This window comes from Erithacus rubecula, assembly GCF_903797595.1.
Source record: "Erithacus rubecula genome assembly, contig: scaffold_724_arrow_ctg1, whole genome shotgun sequence".
In the NCBI taxonomy this organism is placed as follows: domain Eukaryota; kingdom Metazoa; phylum Chordata; class Aves; order Passeriformes; family Muscicapidae; genus Erithacus; species Erithacus rubecula.
In genome coordinates this window covers 26216-32383 of record NW_027635615.1, presented here as the reverse complement: position 1 = coordinate 32383, position 6168 = coordinate 26216, and the positions used below count along the sequence as shown (strand labels likewise).

Below are 6168 nucleotides of genomic sequence, written 5' to 3'. Positions count from 1 at the left end.
AGGATTGCCTATGTTAATGCCTCATGCATATTCCTAACCCTCATTTCCCAGCTAATTATCACCACTCCCAGTTCCTAGAATGTTCTCCCTTTCTTGTATACCCACTGGCCCTCAGTTGGCGCAGTGTTCCACCCAGCCTACCCCATTGGACCCTACCTTCCCTTACTCCACCTCTGCACCACTTTCCCCTATACCCATTGGACCCTAACCTCAACTCCACCCCCTCTCTTGCCCCATAGTTACACCCTGAGCCTCCCTCTATCTCTGTTTTTGACCACTGGCTCCTGAAGAGACCTTGTTCCCTTGGTCACGTGTGTTCGGATTTTTGGGCCTTGTCCCGTATTTATTTTCATTATTATTAAAGTGTTTTAGGTTGCTGAATCATGGTCGCTGTACCGCTCTTCTTTAATTTTTGCCACTTTTGCCCTGATATCTGCAAACCCTAAAAAGTATTGCCAAGGACCACCCTCACCCCTGATAATTCTGTATTGGTCCCAGGCCAGCAGGCGGGTGGAAAAGATGAATTATCCAATACAACAACAGACAGTCAAAACTGGACAAGAGGCCAACACACCTTGGCCCCTGGCCCTACCTTTGGCTTTATTACGGATTTGAGTATGGCCAAGAACAGAAGAAAAGCTGAATGCCTTTGAAATACTACATAGAATACCAGATAAGCGTAACTATGAAGAGGAAGATACTGTACAAGTTGGGGAGGGGTATCTCCAGGACTGTGTTGTCCAACTAACACAACAGCTGCAGCAAGGTAATCAAGAGATTTCGAGCACATGAGCAAGAGGGTGCTCCTCTCCACAAATCCAGCCTGGAGACCAGATATACGTAAAATCCCCGAGGGAAACTGCCTTTTGCCAAAATGGAAAGAACTCTATTAGTACTTTTAATCACTTATACAGCCTTTAAAGCTTAAAGCGTTAACCTCTTGGATACCTAATTCCAGAATCAAAAGACTTCTGCAAAAGGCAAGTGGAGTCCAAAAGTAGACCTCAGAAAGAGCAGGAGAAACCAACATGTGTTTCATATGGTCATCGTCTTCCTGATATTTCTAATTGGAATGCAAGCCACAGTAGATGACTGTCACTACCATCAAGATCTCCTTGGCTTGCAAGATCCTGGTGGAGGGAACACTCAAAAATATCCAGGACCTAATGGGCTGAAAGGGGCTGAAGAGGTAAAACCACTTTATGCCGTTTTAAGGATTAGTAACGAGCAGTTGAAGATTGAGGAAAACCTGACTCCATGCCTGCCTTTGTTGTCCCACCTGAGAGTAACATCCCTATGGCTTGTAAATTTGAAACTCACAAACGTTTTGTAGAGATTACTACAGTGACCATGCACATCTGTGACCTTTCTAAAGAGCAGTGTGTGCATTCATTTTCGAGTGATTCCTATCAGGATTTTTGCACTATGCAAATTAAAATGGGACACTATAACCTAGTGCAAGATAGTCCCCTTCTTCTGTGACACATAGGAGAGAAGACCATCAGCACTTAGATATAGTAACTGGGCCCACCAGGAATCCCACCCAACAAATCTTGTTTCCAACAGCCAAATCTTGTGCAAGTCCAAGAATAAATTGTACTGGTCGTGCACTTAGAACATGGAACAGATCTCATGGAGGATGTGATTTTTGAGAATTGAATTTCACTCTTGGGATATTCCAGGCCATCAGGAATATTAACCAATCAAGTTGGGGAGGTAGCCAGGAACATATTGTGCCCAATTCTATGACCATGTGTCGGTGACCCAGATATGCATGGAATCCTGAGAGCACAACTACGTCCTTTTATGGCCTGAATTAATAATCAGCCAAGGAAGCCTCTCCCTGACATCCCATACCTGGGCCCCAGGTTGACATATGGGGCCCTCTGTTCCCCTCAGAAGGGACTCACCTACTACCACTACCCTTCTCTTCTTTTTGGGGTCAGAGGTGGTGATCTGTCTAACAGGTGCACTGTAATTGGGCCCACTGGGCAGGTCATTTTCTTCTACTCCATCTGGCAGGCTCTCTAAATCCAGGGCTTCATACCTATGCTGGAGTGGCACCTGGCAAGGTGATGGGGGCCAGGAGGAATGTTTATTATGATCTCCCAGAGTAGGGACCCATTTCCACTCCCCTTCACCCACCAGGTGTCCTCCCATTGCCTGACGGGGGGGCACGGGAGTCCTCTGACTCCTGGTGGGCCTCCCTCAAGGATGCAAGGGCAGAACTCCACCAATCTATTTCCCTTTTACTTCCCCTATTACTCCTTAGTCTTTCAGCTTGCTCCCCAAGCTCGGCCACCATTAAAAGAAGATAACCCAGCTGTTCACACCGCAGGCAGGCTTCTTCTGCAACATCCTCTGGAACTGCAGATAAGCTCAAACATTACACACAGGAAGGGGTCTGCAAAGATGCATCCTTTTTGGAGGCTTCTACTCGGTCACATACACTTGTACTAACTGCAGTTTTCAATCATGTAAAAACCATTATTAACAAAAAACCCAAAGCCCATCAGTTGGAGTTCAGCATGCAAGAAGTTCTCAGAAAGTTGGGTGTGTAAATCAAAGCCTGGAAAAGAACACAGGACTTGAACTGAGGTGCTGGGAAAAGATTCCAAGTTTAGGTGCTAGAAGTAAGAATGTAGATTTAAAGCTTAAAGCAGAGACATGTTAAGTAGAAAAAAGTTTAGTTAATAAAGATTAAGATATAGAAAGAGTAAAGCAGGTATAAAGGTGACAAACTAGCCTTAAGAATAGATCTATGTGTTAGAATGAGATTGGCTTAGAAAGGTCACACTGCAATTAGATGAAATTTCTTAGTATTGGAATAGAAACATAAATCACCTTGTTGGCAGTGTTTTATGTTAATAAGTCCTTAAAAGATCTTGTAGCCATAAGTCTTGTGACTTTTGGCCACACTTTCAATACCTGTTACAAGAAGTCATGTCTTCTGTAGAAGATAAGAAAATAAATGGCACTTTCTAAGCAACCAGAAGTCTCGTCCTTCGGCCTAGTTCAGAATGAGAAAGAATCCCTGAGGAACGTGATAAAGGGGGAGAAAAAAGCCCACACTCACCAACCAACAGAAACACAACAAACAAACTAGAAACCCCAATAGCAGCAGGAAACCTGCAACCCTGCCTGCTTGCCCTGCCTGCACAAACTGCTTTCAGAACAGGCACTCCAGCTCCAGCTCGTGTTCCCCCAAGTGTGTTCCCAGGTGCAGGTTCAGACGTGCAGCCCCAGGCCCTCTGCAAACACAAGCTGCCCGCTGCCTCTTCACTGCCTACACTCCTGCCTGCGGTCACGGCAGCAAAACCAGGCTGTTCCCAGCCAGAGACCAGGCCCTGCTCCTGCAGGATGCTCTTGCCAGCACCTTCCAGGACTCTGTGCTGGGCACGCAGCACTTTCCATGCTGGCTCTGAACAGCCTTTGGCACACAGAGCACAACCTGGCTGGCTCTGCCACCAGCACACCCCAAGCACAGGTGGAGGAAGAAGCAGAGGGCTGTTTTGCTGCCATGCCCAGGAGAGACTGGAAGGGTGCCCTCCCTCTGGTCCCACTTGCTTGGCTTTCTGACTGGGTCTGAGGCAGGGGCTGCCATTCCTCACTTGTGGGGACCAGAACCGCACCAGGATCCCGGCACTGCCTGGCAGCGCTCCGGACACTGGCACGGTCACGCGTCCGACTCTCGGGCACTGTGCTGCTGCTTCATTTGCTCTCTGGAACACCCAAAGCTCTCTGTGAAGCCCTGATGCTCTCTGGTTCTGCCCTCTTCCTGACCCTGTGCAGGGATGGAGCATTGCTGTGCTTTCAGGAAGCTATTCTTGAAACCTTCCAGCATTCCAAGCTCCTTTGCCCTCCATGAGTGCTTGCCATGGAATCCCTCCCAGCTGGGTTCAGAGCATACTCAGGGTGGCTCTTCTAAAATCCAGGGGCTTCAGGGTGCTCAGCAAGACCTTGAACTCCACAGTGTTGTGGAATTGGAGCTTCAGCACAGAGACCTTTTCAACCTGATCTGCTCTTGTTCCTCTGTGTCTCTGCACAAAACACGGCACAGAAGAGAACGGCAGGATGGGCCTGTGAGTCCCAGGGCTCTGGATTTGTGCTGCTTTAGCTCCACAGAGATGCAGGCAAAGTGAAGAAGCCAAACTGTTTACTAATGAATGGCAAAGCAAAGGGATGGAAAGGAAAAAAAGGGATGGGACAGTTCGGAAGGCTGGAGGGAGGGAGCTGTCAAAAGGGATAAAGAGTGGAGGGGAAAAAAAAGGGATGGGCACAGTCTGAAGGCTGGAGGGAGGGAGCTGTCTACAAGCAGGGAGAGGGCTGAAGCCACAAGAGCTGTGACAATCATCAGCTCTGCCTGGAGCTCCAGCTGGTCTCTGGTCTCCAGGTGGTCTCCTCTTGTGGCACGTGGAGGTGTTAAAGGGACACTGCTTTGTCTGAGCCATCAGGTGAACGTAGTTCTGCAGCTCTTTGCCTGAATGCAAGTTGAGTTACTGGGCTTGCATGGGAAGGGCTGTTGTCTTTACTCAGCGCTTGAAGGGCTGGAAGAGAGAGGAACAGAGCCACGGTCAAAGCCCGGATCTGTGGTAATCCAAGGAGATCTTCCTGTCAGGGGCATTCCTCCCAGCTATTGGCATGGCCAAGAGGGGACCAACGGGATCAAGTTGCTGGCCACGAACCCCCCGCCCGCATCCCAGAAATCTCTGTGAGCTCTGCCCATGCCAGCCCTCGTTCACACAAGAAGCAAAACCCCTCCGCAGACGGGACAGGGATTGCAGCTCCTCCTGCCAGCCCCACTGACAGCCCACTGCCCTCACTCACCCTCATTGAGCACCTGCAGCTCTTCCTTCTTCTCCCTCATGAGTTCCCTGGCCATCCCTGGGAACACAGACCCTGTCACGGCTCTGCCCAGTGGCACAGCTCCCTGCCAGTGGCGCTGCCAGTCCTGTGGCCACTGGCCCTCGTGGCCCGGCAGGGCTCAGCCCGGGCCCTTGCCGCACGCTGCCGCCCCAGGGCACGGCTGCGGGAGGGCGGCAGCAGCCCCGAGAGCAGCCGGGGCTCCGCGGCGCCGGGCCCGGGTGGCAGAAGCTGCCGGGGCAGCAGGCGGGGCTGGGGCTGAGCTGCGGCGGGGCGGGGAGGGAGCCCGGGCTCACCCGTAAACCGGAACGCCGCTGCTCGCAGGGGCTCCTGAGGGCTCTGCAGGTAGGGCAGGGCCTGGCGCAGGTGCTCGGCCGCTCGGCTCCTGTCCTCTGCCAGCTGCGGAGAGCGGCGGGAGCGAAGGGTCAGGGCGGGCTCCGGCCCTTTGGCAGGCGCTGCCCGCGCCCGGCCCCGGCCTCCCCTGCCCGCACAGCCCTGAGGCGCGGCCAGCAGCCGCCGGCCGGGCTCTGCAGGGGCACAGGGCCGGCTGCTGCCCGGGGAGCCGCGGTGCCGGCCCGCCCCGCAGCCCCGCTGGGCCGGGGCTCCATCGGCACCCGGCTCGGGCCCGTGCGGCCCCTGCGGGCAGCGCTGGGCAGGGCCACAGCTGCAGCCGCACACAGTGAGCGCCGCGCTCAGGGGGCTTCTCCAGCCTGAGCCTGGCGCTTCCAGGCCGTCCTTACCAGGCACTCGGCCAACTTCCACAGCTGCGCTGTATTCACGAGCTGCATGAGATCCCTCCTCCTGAGGAACTTGGTCACACAAAGCAGCGCTGTCCGAGAGGCCTGGAGAGCAGCAGAGATGCAGAGATGTCCCCGCAGCTCCGGGCACAGGAGCCGTGTCCCTGAGCCAAGGCCTGGAGGAGGCTGCAGCCCACCAGACACCAGGGCAGGAGGCAGCCAAACCCCCCCCCCGGGGACACGGGCAGCCCACGAGTCCTCACCTCTGCCACATCCGGATTCTTATCGTGGCAGTAGATGAAGAGTGGGAGCACGCTCTGCCACACAGGTGTCTTAAGAGCTTTTCTGTCCTTTTTCATTAGTAAACCTATCATCTCTTCAAACAGAGCAATTGATCCCAGCTTCACCTGTCTATCATGCTGTAGGAAAGGAAGGAAAAAAGTCCTAAGCACTGGTTCCTTCAGGCCCGCATGGGCACCAACGTTGAAATTCACGGGTCACAAAGTGTCCGGGCCGCAGTCGGTGGCCGTGGCCTGGGGCACAGAGCCTTACGTGGTCAAAGAGTGGC

The 6168-nt window shown here is 53.1% G+C and overlaps 1 long non-coding RNA gene across 1 annotated transcript; it reads right to left on the bottom strand.

The window, feature by feature from the left end:
- Positions 1 to 5186: 5186 nt before the first annotated feature.
- On the bottom strand, positions 5187 to 5911 carry LOC306816603. The gene is made up of 3 exons (XR_013777727.1): positions 5864 to 5911; positions 5604 to 5705; positions 5187 to 5262 (listed from the first exon to the last, which is right to left on the bottom strand). It is a non-coding gene; the product is annotated as an uncharacterized lncRNA (long non-coding RNA).
- Positions 5912 to 6168: the final 257 nt, after the last annotated feature.